The sequence below is a fragment of the Aquarana catesbeiana genome, linkage group LG01, assembly GCF_042186555.1.
Source record: "Aquarana catesbeiana isolate 2022-GZ linkage group LG01, ASM4218655v1, whole genome shotgun sequence".
In the NCBI taxonomy this organism is placed as follows: Eukaryota; Metazoa; Chordata; class Amphibia; order Anura; family Ranidae; genus Aquarana; species Aquarana catesbeiana.
Genome location: NC_133324.1, coordinates 164,875,020 through 164,889,706, shown reverse-complemented (window position 1 = coordinate 164,889,706; position 14,687 = coordinate 164,875,020). Strand labels below are relative to the sequence as shown.

At 36.9% G+C, this 14,687-nt stretch overlaps 1 protein-coding gene across 1 annotated transcript in view; it reads left to right on the top strand.

The window, feature by feature from the left end:
* The window catches only part of ARB2A (ARB2 cotranscriptional regulator A), a 908,279-nt gene that overhangs the window by 599,938 nt on the left and 293,654 nt on the right, over positions 1-14,687 (top strand). The gene's annotated exons all lie outside the window — the stretch shown is intronic.

Here is a 14,687-nt window from a genome sequence, read left to right as displayed (position 1 = left end):
GTAAATACATACACACATGCCAATTTATCCGTTTTTTATCTCTGAAAAATAGTTTTATGTATATATTTTTCTAATTTTACTTCACCAACTTAGACTATTGTGTTCTGATCCGTCACATATAATTCAGATTAAACAAACATTGAACTAAAGGCTGTAATGTAACAAAATAGGTAAAAATCCAAGGGGGGTGAAAACTTTTGCAAGGCACTGTATGTGTAATATGACAACAAAATAAACCACTTCTATTTTCCAGTGTGCCTCTTATCGCTCGAAGCAAGACATATTTTCTTGCCCAGACCTATGCCAAAAACATTTAACAAAGTATTTCTGTACAGATAACCATTTTATTGTCTTTATAATGGCTCTATCAGAAAGTGATAAAAAAGTGTAGCAAGTATTTGTCTAGTTCTTACTTTACATTTGTATGTCATTGATCATACAAGATAAATAAATAAATTTACTGATTTTCAACTTTTTGTTGTTTGCTAATGTAAAATAACACAGTAAAGCTGACCATACATGAGTCAGTTTTTTTTCCTTCAGCCAACGAGTTGAACAAAAAACACAAACCCAGTTTCCCCTTACACACATTTGAGGTGGAAGTAAGAATCCTGCTGTGCCATTGTATTCTGACAGCGGGGAGATTTCCCCATCATCAAAATACACAGATCAGTATCAGTTCTGCAGTCTCTTGCAGGGAACCTGATACAGGTGATGTACTTGAATAAAAACACAAGAACAGTTTTCAGTTATCCCAACTAATTCAACAAAAATATCAATAGATCTAATGGTGAACATTAGAAAAAGTTAGTACACATTTGGCATCAGAAGCTGGTATTGCCCCTTGTAGCAGAAATGACCCTGACATCAACTCTGACATGTTTTACCACTTCTTCATCCAAACATTCCTTTAGTTGCAAGGGGATTGTTGGTTTCTTTGCATGAAGTGCCTGTCTAAAAATTCCATATAGTTACAGTACATAGTCAGGTCGAAAAAAGACACAGGTCCATTAAGTTCAACCAATTACTACTACTAAGGTAGTCAATTTCTTCTTTTAGATTTTCTTCAACACATTGTTTCTGAAAACCTGTTTTTTGCCTATGTGTTCAATGGAAATCTGTGCTCTTGCTCTTTTTAGACAGCAAAGTCTTTTTCTTAACACTCTTCTCAGCAGGGTAAATTGATGCAATCTCTTTCTGATTGCAGATGTATGTGCTTTGTTCCCATCTGTTGCAAAGTTATCTGAACACCAGGTGATAAAATTTTGGGGTCTTGGAGATCTTTTTTTAGCATCAAATGGTCAACTCTTGGGTTGCATTTGCTGGAGCAGTCAGTTGAAATGTATGTCACTTGTAGATTATGTTCCTTATAGTGCAATTATTGATTTCAAATCATTTGGTGATCATTTTAAATCCCTTTCCAGAGTTATGGGTAGGGTTGTACTGATACCGGTATCGGTGCCAATACTAAGCATTTGCACAAGTACTTGTGCACCCAGCCATCTTTTAGTAATTCCAAGCAAAAATAAAAAAGGAAGGATAAGAATTGGATCGATACTCTAAACCAATCAAAACTATTTTACACAATGTTTTCTGTGAATAGGAGAGAAGATCGGAGAAAGTGCCTCATTAGTTTGCTGCTGCTCTATCATTGTCCATCTGCAGGCAAGAGGTGGTAGGGGCAGGGGTAAGGTGACTAATGCACGCCATATACGGTCGAATTTCGAACAAATTTTTTTTTCAAAATCAGAATGTTCGTTTTTTTGTGATCCGATGATGCCACCATTGATTTTCGAAATTTGGCCGACCAAGCCTTCAATTTCACCGCATGTTGATACAGAAAAGAATTTTCGTGGCCGGGAATCTTCTTTTCTCTCCGTAAATTTTCTTTTCTTATTACATTTCTCGCACGATTCTTCCATCATTGATTAGAAAATCGTTCGTTTTTCTAAAAATTTCCAACATGTCCGATTCCTCAAATTTGATTGCCGCACAAAAATCGGCCGTTGTTGCAGCCCAATAATGGTGCGAAATTCATCCGAAAATTCTTTCATATGATTTTCGAAAGAAAATTCTTACGAAATTCGAACCGTGTATAGCCGACATAAGTACTATTAGCATGAATTAAGGTGAGCACAAGTCTTGAGCTGTATAGATGTATAGGGCAGGGGTAGGCAACTTCAGCGCTCTAGCTGTTGTGAAACTACAAATCCTATGAGGCATTGCAAGACTCTAATGGCTACAGGCATGACTTGAGAGGTATGATGGGATTTGTAGTTTTTCCTCTGCTGGAGTGCTGAATTGCCTACCCCGATATAGGGTTTATAACTGAGATGATAGTATTTAGATTTTTACCTGGAGTTCTGCATAACATTAGCAGTGTGTCATCCTACTCTGTCTACTGCTTGTACGTGTGCCTAGCTAGAATTCATTTGCATTCCAAATTCTATTGGCTTTGCTTATGGCATACAAATGAGAATAATTACCTGATAAAGTGATCTATAACAATTACTTCCTCTAAACCTGGATTTCAACAAAACTTGTGTCAGAAAATACTTTATTCTATCTTTGCTTTGAATTGCTTCATATTTGTAACATTCCTGTGCTGCATTTATATAAACTACCATTTTCAAGTCGCAGTCCTCAAAATAAGAACAAAAGGTGACTTTAATCTTTGAAAGGCAGCACCTGTATTATTTCACATTCAGCGGGGCTTCAAAGCAGCATGTTGCAATCCATTATTGCCACTTTTAGTTAGGGAGGGGTTAAAAATAATGGTTCCAGTATGGGAAAAAAATAGAAAAGCTTTGTACAAAACCTACCATTACGTAGTATTATGATCCACGGTGTTTCAGAAACCTCCTGACTGGGCCCCAGACATTCCAATTTAGTCATTCAGCCCATGCTGCCTTACATTGAGTAGTCACTAGTTTGTATTCAACATCTTCTCAGTAAGGGGCTCTGCAGGTTCTCACACCACCTACGGCCGTGCTTTGCTGGCTTGTATCAGCATATTCAGCCTGGCTTTTTTTGTCTTATCTGTATTTTTTAAACTATTATTTGTAATACATTTAGTATCACTCAGTGTAAACCCCTACGGTAAAAAATACCACATTATTACAAAAAAAAAAAAAAATCTTTACTCTTATAAAGATGAATAACTTCTTTGCAGAGCTGCTGGATTTCAGTGAAGGGTTTTCAGTCCAACTATTATAGATCATATAGATATTATGGATCATATAGATATGAAGGTGCTGCTTCTTGTAACCAGTTTCATTCCATCTAATGCTAAGGTGCAGTTTGGCAACTGAAGGTTACATTGAGTAACAAATATATAAATAAAGAGCGCTGCACTGCTGTAATACACCAGTGTGTGCAATGAAAAATATTATATATACATCCAAAAAGTGAGATGAAAATAACTGTATACCGTATATACTCGGGTATAAGCCGAGTTTTTCACCACATTTTTTTTGTGCTGAAAAAGACCCCTCGGCTCATACTCGAGCCACTGTGCCCATCTGCAGCCTCATGCGCCTGATCTCCCGGTGCTGTGACATGCAGTCTAGTCGGCGGCCGTCCAGTGTAACAAAGCCCCACCTTTTCTTCGCCCTCATCCGTGATAGGCGGAACACTGACTCACTGCTGGGAAACTGAATCAGTGTTCCATCACAGACGAGGAGGAGGCGGGGCTTTGATACACTGGACGGCCGCCGACTAGACTGCATGTCAGAGCACCGGTGTTATGGAGATCAGGTACATGAGGCTGCAGATGGGCAGAGTGAGGCATGCAGATGGGCACTGTGACGCTGCAGATGGGCATTGTTGACCCTCTTTTCCACTTACAGTAGTTGCTGCATTTCTCACCCTAGGCTTATACTCGAGTCAATGAGTTTTCCCAGTTTTTTGTGATAAAATTAGGTGCCTCTGCTTATATTCGGGTCGGCCTATACTCGAGTATATACGGTATTTAAATTAAGTATTAATACTTATAAAAAAACTCCAATAAAATCCAGTGATCCAAAATAAGTAAAATTAAATGTCCAGTGCTGAAAAACCCAATTAGATAGATTAGATAATAGTGTATTGAAAGTTTTCAATCGATGAACTATTCCACTCGCTGTGTCTCTTTTATGGGTGTGAATTCCACCATTAGGTATAGCCTTCACCTGTGATATTCTACATCCACTCTATCCAAAGGAGAGAGTAAAAAATGTGCGATGCTGGAACGCACGCCAGCTGATAAGTGCAGCTCAGCTGTGCATTCCACCTGTTGATATCAATTATGGTATTGCGGGCGTATGTTATTTCCGATGGGTGGGTAGTAGAGGCGCCCAAAAGCTGCAGCTAGATGGAGACACCAGAGAAGCAAGATAGGATAGACCCCGTCGGTTGTGCAATAATGATGGAAACCTTTGAGAAAACTAAATGGGGAATAAAAGTGGCAATGGAAATAACAATAAAGAAAAACATTAAAAAAGCTGGGGGCCACGGCACTAACTGGGTTTTTAGATGGAGAGGAGCCTCCCTCTAGTGGGACACCATGTGATTCTCTTAAGCATTATATAAAGATCAGTTATGTAGCATCCAAAATTGGCTCTGAGAAAGAGGAGATTTTCCCTCTAAACACATCAGCCATTTGGAAATCTTCTCGTGTTTTGGGACTTGCTCAGTGGACGAGACTGTGTGGATTTTTATGTGTCTATTTGATGTTGCTGTTTGCGAGTATAAATCTTAATATTTTTTATATTAATAAAGCTATCACAAAGGTAATGTGCTAGGCTTGTGAGCCCTCTGTTTCTTGTTTCTGCAGTTACTATTTTGGGTTTCCCCGGCCTGTTGTTGGGGGGGGCAGCAAAGCCGGCACAATGATCTGATTACCGGAAAACTGTATTTACCTGCTTGCCAACACATTCCTTTTGAGCAAGAAGATCGGTCACTTCAGTCATTGATTCCTGTACTGACTCCGCCTCCGCTTCTGTAGTTCAGAAGGCATGCTCTGTGAAATGTGTGACACGGTAGTACCTACTCACATGGCATAGTGTATTGTCACAAAATTCAAGGAAGTAGATGTGTGAGGATCTTTACAAAGTAAGTTTACAAACTTCGAGATTATATATAAATATAAAAATATTTAAAATACAATGCAAAAATGAATATGTGATTTAACATTTTGACAATGAATACACTGTAAAGTGGAAGTAAACTCTTTTTTTGCACTTAATAAAGGCTTACCTGTAGGTACCATTAATATCTCCTAAACATGCACTGTTTAGGAGATAGGAGATAATTCACACTGCATGCAGCCGGTGATGTCACCGGCGCATGCGCTCTAAAGAGCCCCATGCTGCGGTCTTTGAGGCGGTGCAGCCAATCAGACAACTGGAACACACAAACCCGGAAGGAAGACCAGGTGAAGATGGAAGCCCTCTCAGCAGTGACAGCAAGCTGGAGGGCTTTGTTCTAAGGTAAGTATTTCATAATGTGCTTAAAAAAATAAAAATAAATTGGTGCGGTTTACTACTGCTTTACGTAAGGTAGTTGTAGTAATCAAAGGAGATGCACACAATAAAGCAGTACCAACATTTATATAAACAATATAACTTTAATTTGTTGTATAGATAACTTTAAAGCAAGCTCAAAACTGCTGTCTTTTAGGTGCTGATGGAAATGCGCTTACCAGCCATGCTTTAACTAGTACTTCTGCAATATGTGAATGACTTCAAATGACATGCATTGGCATTATTTTTATTTTTTTTTGGAAAGAAATTCATGTAGAGTACCGTCTCAGCAATCATCCATTTAACACTAGAGGGCACTGCTTATCCTCTGTTCTAGCTTCCTACGTGAATGTTTAGTAAAGATCTCTAGGTTTGTGCTATCATTGTTTTATTAAAATATATCCACACTTATAATTTATAGAAAGAAAGGAGCACAGTGCTGCACTAATCAGCCAGCAGCATTAATTTCATAGTGATCTACCACTAGCACCTCTAGAGCAGCAAGTGTAACTAGACCAGAGAGGCAGAGTCATGTTTCATGCTCTGGAAATGTCATTTCTATCAAAGCCAGAAGCCCCAGTTTGTCCTGTGACGAGGCTTATATTCTGTGCCAACAGTCTTTCCAGCCAGCATGTGGGCTGAACATCTTTAGATAGGAAGTAAGAGTAGGAATTAGAGTCAGAGAGGTTTTCTAACAATGGGTCAGATGAAGATCAGCCAAGATTTAAGAAGTTATAAGGCAAAATAAATCTATCTATCTATCTATCTATCTATCTATCTATCTATCTATCTATCTATCTATCTATCTATCTACTAAGTTGGTTATACACTTGTATCCTTGCCACCACTAGCAGAAACTTGATTGACTGCTACCAAATGAATGACAGATGACAGCAAATAGATTAGACAGGACAGTTCAATCGAACAAAGCATGTTTATGTATACTATCTATAGTTATTACATTTCTTTCAAGTTTATCAGGATAAAGAAGCATCTTTTAGTCACAGATTTTTAGGCCACACTCATATCATCTCATAGACAAAAAAATGACATACTGTCAATACAGTTTTATGTATTTACAGACACAAGCAGTGATTAAAAAAAGGAAATACAGATCGCAGCACAGGTGATTTTAAAAAAAAAGTGACATTACATTACAATGAATTCCAAGTTTATGTTCCTGGAATAAGTTAGAAATGCAAGCATTTAACCTTTTGCCGTGGGCAACATCAACTAGTGTTTAATAATTAACAGTACAGTCATATAGAGGGTGAACTGTAAAATACAATTAGGAGCAAATTATAAGCTCAGAAGAGGGACTGTCCTTCCAAAAAGAAAAAAATTGGGAGTTATGTGACATTAAGGTCATTTTGACACTTGTTCCTAAATGTATGTAATTAAAATAGTGACAGGCTTATTTAACAGGACAAAGGGCAAGGTAGAGTGATCTATATTAGCTAATCAAAAGTTGGCTTTCATTGTTTGCAATGCTATAAACGGATGGAAGGGAAACCTGCTAAGGTCTACTACACTATGCACATCATTATTACTCTTTGCATTGACTTAGTAAAGAAGCCTCTTTCGTTTGTATAACACAAAGCTTCTTAGCCCTTTTAATAACTGTCCAAACTCAAGACATTTGCTGCAGTTCAGTTTTGAATTTTATATTTCCTAAAAATCCCTCAATAACTGCTAGAAAGTTTCTAGTCTACTTGTACAAAAAATACTATGATTATATTAAGCATTTAGAAGTATAAAATGATTTAGTGAAACAATTGCCGTGACCTTGGGCCAACCGACAGCAGGGGCCAAGTGCAAACAAAACAACAAAAAATCAAATCTTTCACCAACAGAGATGGTACAGTTTCAAACAACAGTCAGATCTTTGTGGCTATGCAGGAGTCTCCAGGTTCAGAATATTTGATAATATAAAAGAGGTTGTTTTTTTTTTTTTTACCTGCATTGCTGGCAAATAAAGCACACATATAAAACAAATCTATATTGGCTTTTAATAGTGTTTATGCAGTGTGGAGTATATGATTACATTTGTATGACTTTGTATAGTTTTTGGCTTTTTGTGATCTATAATATAAAATATCAAAATATTAGATTTATATGAGAAGGGTTTTTTAAGTTGGATTAAGTTGCATTGACCCTTGTTGACAGTGAATATATGTATTTTTGTTTAAAATCAGACTTGGAATAAGAGAATAATCTCATACTACTAAGTGATCAAACATGTATGGGATGAGCCTTTATACAGGTGTAAGAAGACCCCCGTCTTTGCTTATTCCGGTATACATGCTTTTGCCTAAGAGTTACTGTGTTCTACTACAAAGAGAACAGAGACAATGGTGTTTATTTTCCAGCAGAGACGCTGGCATTTACCTAGTGCCTTTTGGGAGCAACTTATGCATAGAGAGGAAAAATAAATAAATTGCTGCTAACATATTCACATACTTAAAAGAGATCCATAGGCTGGTACAGATAAAAATAAAAAGGGAAGCTATTCTGATATTAACAAGCAGAGCTTTGAAATGTGTAATTGGGATCTTTTTTTTTTTTTTTTTTTTTCGAAACGTGATTAAGACATTTATGCAAAACGTTAGATTGAAAGAGACAAGCTTTCAGCATAAACTACAGTAATCTGTCAGGCCTGTACTTGATGCCCAGTGCAGTTGTATCATGCTCAGCCTGGAGGATTTCATGGACCTTTTCATTGCTGGAGAAGCTGGAAGTGTATTCTTTATGAGCACGCTACAAGTTCCACCAGCAAGGAAGTGGTCAAGCAGGAATTCTTAATTGTTTCAATGTGAAATACCTCTTTGTTGTGCAGAGTCCTTGGCAGTGGACAAATTACACAGCTAATGCTACAATATGGAAAGCATTCAGTGTGATCCAAGTCTAAAAGTATACTACTTTTGAGAGGAAAAGCTGTGGGGTAAGCCTCTATATTCCTGACATCCTTCTGTACTTGAAGTTTATTTCTGGTACATTTTAAATGAACTTTTAAAAATCTAAATAAAGAATGTAGTTATAAAATGTAAATTATTCATTCATGTAGTTATATTTTTGTAATTTTGAATTCCTGTGTCCTCATTTTATATCAACTGAGAGAACCAATTGCATCCGTAATCTTATTATCCCCCCACCCCACACACACACACTTTTTTACACACAGCATATTTGAAAGTATTTCTGCATTTCAACTGGGACAGTCTGCATCTCAGCCTGACCTTTTAGTAATAGATCTGTCATTTAAGTGGAGCTGGCATCGCCTGTTATGCCTTATCAGTTCATAAGTAAATTACTGATTAATCAATAAGGGGGCAGATTATGTTCTATCCAACATTTCATCATATGAAATGTTATGTGCAGGCGCTAACTGTCTACTAGCAATCAGATGCCAGCACAGTTATAATAGGTTTTCCACCCCCTAGCAGTTTATTGCTCTTAGCTATCGAAAGTTAATTTCAAATCCCGATATAGTTGCATTAATTTCCTAGACGTTTTCTGGGTGTAGAACAGAAAAGAATAACATGAAGTTTACACCACAGCTCTGTAGCTAATCGTTTATTACCTCCAGCTAAAGGGAATAGTACTAATGTCAGTGGCCACAACATCTGTTTGCAAGAATGAGGAGTGGCAGAGTCTTGTGTATTTGTGTAGGGGGGGGGGGGGGCGCGGGGCAGGGGTGTGGGGGGGGGGTGCGATGGAATCTTATATTATACTTGATAAAATGGAAAATTAGCTCCAAATATATGGATGTATGTTACAAGAAAATCAGTGTAGACAATGTGATTGACCATACTAAATAGTATGTTTATCAGAAGCTAAACTGCATTACCCACTTAACTCTTAGTAGGTCTATTGCACATAATAATTCTACTAATAAAATAGTCATGTTAAAGCAGCAGTAGTGAAGAGAAATGCAAAACCTGGGGCATGTAAGATAAAATGGTAGTGTTATAATTGAGGAAGATGATAAAATCATCTCATTTAGCTGTTGTGACCCTTTCATTAAGAATACAGGACTTTGTAAAGTTGTGAGCGAAAGTCGAAAATGTATGTTTTTTTTTCCCTGTTATAGCACACAGAGATATAACAGTGGACCTAATGACATGTATTTTCAACTGATTTTACTGCCAATACATTTTTACAAAATAAATGTTTAAGTTATATTAGGGAATATTTCACTTCATTCTTTAGCATTTTTTGCTTTTCGAAATCTATAGCATTTACATACTGTGCATATTTAATTCAACCTTTAAAATTCAATTTAATAGTTTATAGATATTTAAATTATAAATTCTTCTATAGTCTTATTAATATTTTGTAAACATTTTCTGGGGAAGGACAAATAAGTGTAGTATATGCTGCAAAATTTGCCTAGATGTGTGAGGGTTAAGGAATCTCCCACAGCTGGACTTCATCAAACCTGCCTACAATTAACCCTCCATTCCACCCTGCCTACAGCGATTATGATGGAGCTCTAGACATTTCTTAGATTCACGTGAGTTCAGTTGGGTATGCTCTTTTCCAGTATTAATGAAAATACATTTTTTTAGATATTTTTTTTTTCTAACAGTGGAATTTAAAACAGGGCTGCTTAAGTAAATAAATAAAACAGTTTTCTGGAACAGCAAAAGAATCAAAAGTTGTAAAAGATGTGAAAAAATCATAATTACTTAATATGTATGTTTATAGGTCAGATAAAAATGTGTAGAATAACATTAATTATTAAAGTTATTCAACGTTTAATCCTCTGACCAGGTTTCCTGGTAAATTTTATAATGAAGCGGTTAGTAAATTATCAGAAATAAACAAACAATATATTATCATACTATAATACAGAACATTGCCTATGTCAACTCACATTATTAACCATTAGTTTGTTCATTACAACATAAAGCATCTGTAATAGTTCCTTCTAATTTTTTTTTTTATGTTGTAATGAACAAACTAATGGTTAAAATAATGTGAGGCGACATAGGCAATGTTCTGTATTACAGTATGATAATATATTGTTTGTTTTATTTCTGATAATTTACTAACCGCTTTATTATTAAATTTACCAGGAAACTTGGTCAGAGGATTTTTTGAAGGGTAAGGTTCCTTATGTAAATTCTATATCATTTGGAGACCTGTTGCAGGTGCTAGGTTATTTTACTTTACTTGGTCATTAAATTGTGCGCTAAATAGTTGGAAGGAAACACATTTGGAGTTTTGAAGAAATGTGTTGATTGAATGTGTCCAGCAGACTTTGGAGGCTTGGGTGTCCACAGTACTGTCTAAATAACATATTATCCAAAAGTCTATAATGTATGGTGTGACCCAAAGAGCCACGTTGTATTTTTTTACAAGATTTTACAATGTATCTTTAGTGAAAGAAGTTAAAAGCTGAATGAAATGAGAGGTATTCTTACTAACCACATGGCTTGAATTAATTACACAAATGAAGATATCCTAAGATAGCAGATTTGTTGGATTTAGGTTCTTCCTGGGGTCATTTTACAACTGTAAAACACATTAACCATTTTCAACTTGCTAGTGAGATAAGTCAGCCATAAAATAAATTCCTGAAGCACTGAAACATCTCTGGTATCTTTTAACTTAGTGTCAGCTCTTCCTTTTTTATCACAAAGCAAGAGGAAAAAAATAATAAATGGCGTGTCATCTGACTTCCAGTGTTTGAGTAATTGGACACAATGCTTATAGCAAGTGATCTATCAGCCTACAGCTTACAGTATGTGTGTGGTGATCTTGGTATCTGCATGTCATGAACTGTGATCTTTCAACTTTTCAAAACTCCTTTGGGCAATATCATTGTGTTTTGCATTGTGTTTTTAAGGAAGAATGCCACTGAGTGTGGAATGTGTGCAAATAATGATTTTGAGGTTTGTCTTTGACAACCCGGCCAATATTGGTCATCATAATTTGAAATAATCTGTTGTCCAGTCCTGAAAATTCTAATCTCTGGTTAGTCCTTTCTTGCTTTTTGTGCATTTATATGTATTTATCACTGCTATACATCGGCAGAGCTAGAAAAAAAATATTTGTGAGGTTTTTCATATTGTAAATTTGGAAATGTAGTTTAGTGAATTTTAAGGCACATGATCAAAAATAACTTTGACTTTTAAACAACATTTTACAATATCCTTATAATGTGTATAAGCACTGTTGTGATTGACATTGTTAGATTCCCTTTCTTAATAAATAATATATAGAGAATGTATGTAAAGATATGTTTTATTAATAATGCTCAATCATACATCTTTGTGGTCAAAAACATTTTAATGTTTATTTTTGCTTTCTTATGCAAACATGAAAAAAACACATTTTCCATAAAGAAAAAAATTCAAACGAGACAAGTTACAAATACATTCATAGTATTAGTTCATAGCGAACGCATTATCCAACAGCAAGTTTCAGAAATACTGCTTTATGCATGTCATTATTCATACTAAGTGATGCTAAAGAATTCACTAAGGAAATAATGGCACTTAAGGACAGACATCAATTTTTAAGGAAATATATTCATGCTAGAAGTTCTGACACTTAAGTATACATAAATCTAGAAGCATGCCATTGCATTTCAGCGTGTAGTTCACTGTGATGGAAACTTATGCATATGTTGTATTCTGTGTAGTTCTTGGGCATTGTTGCAATAGTGGAAGAAGGAAGGGCAGTCTCTGGTCATTGGAATTTTTACAGCAGTTTTTGCACACAAGCTACTACTGCCCTCTTCCTAAGACTATATTAAAGATTAAGCATGGCTTTAGCACTCTTATCCTTTTTTTCTCCACCATCCCATCCTCTAATATATTTTATACTTGACTACAGCCCTTATGCCTTAAGATAGTCCTGCCTGTCGCCACATTTTGGGACTCTTTCAAGCTGTACCTGTATATGCACGTCACGGCCTTTCTTTATTTCAGTGGAAAGTCTTGCTGTTGGGCTACGGACAGGCTTTCCATTGAAGCGAATGGAGGCAGTGGCATATATGTTCAGTTCAGAGGATTTCTGAGGATTTTGTCCAGATATTGTGTAGCAGTGGACAAAGCAGCACAATGAAGATATCGGAAAAGTAGTGTGATGTAGGTAAGGATATTGTATCCTGAAAATGCTAGGGGAGGAGGGGAGGTTATAAAAAAAATATATATATACCTAAAACTATGTTTGCTTTGGACCTTGTAAATATGGTCATTGTCACTCTAATACTCATGCTTGAAATTTCTCTAGTTGCTAATAAAGTAACAAACCAACTTGAGGATTCCAAAATGGATTATGTGGCGGGTGCACTTTAAATCAAAACCTGCAGTAGTGTAATTCAGCCGATAATAATTCCAATTTAATCCATGAAAGCTGATGAGGGTATATAAGAACTGCAAACGTGCTTTGCTGAATTTCATTCCAAAATTGTCTGCCTTTTGTGTCTGAACCATAAATTTGATTGCCTTATCACACTGGAATTAAGAAGAGCTAAAAATATAGAAGCATTTGTGTCTCATTTACTGGAGATGTCTGCAGGCTTTTTCTGACACTGCAGATTCTATTCATCTCTTAAGTCACCAACATTTGGTAGCATTCAGAGAACAAGTTGTGCACTTAAAAAGCTGTACTGAACAACCTGTCACCACAAAGTGGAACATTCTACTTGAGATGTAGTTGAAAGGTAGACAGTATTGTAACGATTAAACAAGCAGTCATGGTGGGCTCTAAATTAACTAATATTTCAGGATGGTCCATTCCTTAAATTGATGTCATATTAGATGAAGAGCTTATATTAACCCTTTCTGTTCTAGAAACAGTATAAAGTGTCATTGGGTATGTAGCACAGATGCCCTCAGGTGCCAGCACATACTTTTACATAGCCTCTTCCATGCGCTAAAAGACCCTTGTGTTCTCTTGCAAACTAGATTTCTTCAAAGAAAAGTCAAAATCTGCCCCCCCCCCCCCCCCACACACACACACACACACACACACACACACACACACACACACACACTGATTTTGACATTTGACTGTTTGTCACCTTGAAAAACCAACCAGGTTGTAGAGTAGTATACGACATCCCTTAACTTTCTCAGTGGAATTTGAGATTTGCCTATCTAAGCACCATTGCTGCTCCCAGGGCACTCACAAGCTTATGCAAAGGCATTTTAAAGTCAACCTGTGTGCAGACTATGCTCAATAAAATATTTGGAATCTTTATTGTGATCTTTGTTGTGATCTTTGAGGTTGAATTGAGCACAGGTGCCTTCATTGTATTTTGGATGATACCATAAGGCTTGTACACATGGGCCGAATATAGGGCGTATTCGTACAGTTCTGCAGTAAAACCAGCCGACTTATGGCTCGTGTGTACAGCTGTCTGTTCTACAGAAGCTGGTCTCACAACCAGCTTCTGTCAAACAAGCATGCTGGAAAACCAGCATCTGATCAGCGCTGGCCAGCAATGGCTGCCAGTGCCAATTAGTGTGTTATGGCATGGGGGCAGTCCCCCTGTCAGAACACAAAGGCACAGCGGGGAAGATTGCCACAATAACATCTCGTATATGTCAGGTTTATTTTTATTCAGCCCGCTGGCTTGAAAGAAAAATCATTTGTTTATCTCAGTGCAGGTTTGCTTTCAAAGTAGATCAGAAAGTGATGGCAAACATTTTTGTAAGGGGAGACCATTATTGAAATGCTAGTGATTCTATATTGGGCCACAATACAAATTGTTTTGTAGATGAATGATATGATCCACTTTCTCCGGTCACAGAGCACTTTTCATTCTGTGAAAGAATATTACTAGTTCTGTGAATGGATGAGTGAGGAGGAAGGGGAGAGCGAGTGGCGCCAATGCTTCCTAGCCGCAACCACTGATCTTAACCTATGCAACACTGAATGATTGCCACCGTAGAGTATCCAGCTTCCATGGAAATAGGATTTTTTTTGTAAGTAGAAGCCAGCAGGATATAAGATGCACTTCATTAGGGGTAAGTGATTTCCCTGGTACTGTATCCATTGCAAATTTTTTAACTAAACTTCTACTTTAGGTTTTACCAGGTGGCTGGTCCGGCCTCTTCTGATACCACTTTCGCCATAAGATGCTGCTAGCTTTTCTCTCAAATTTTGATCCCTCTGTTTGTCCGTTTTGTGGGCCTGTTAGTGTGTTTTGCTGTTTTGCCCACCCCTCAA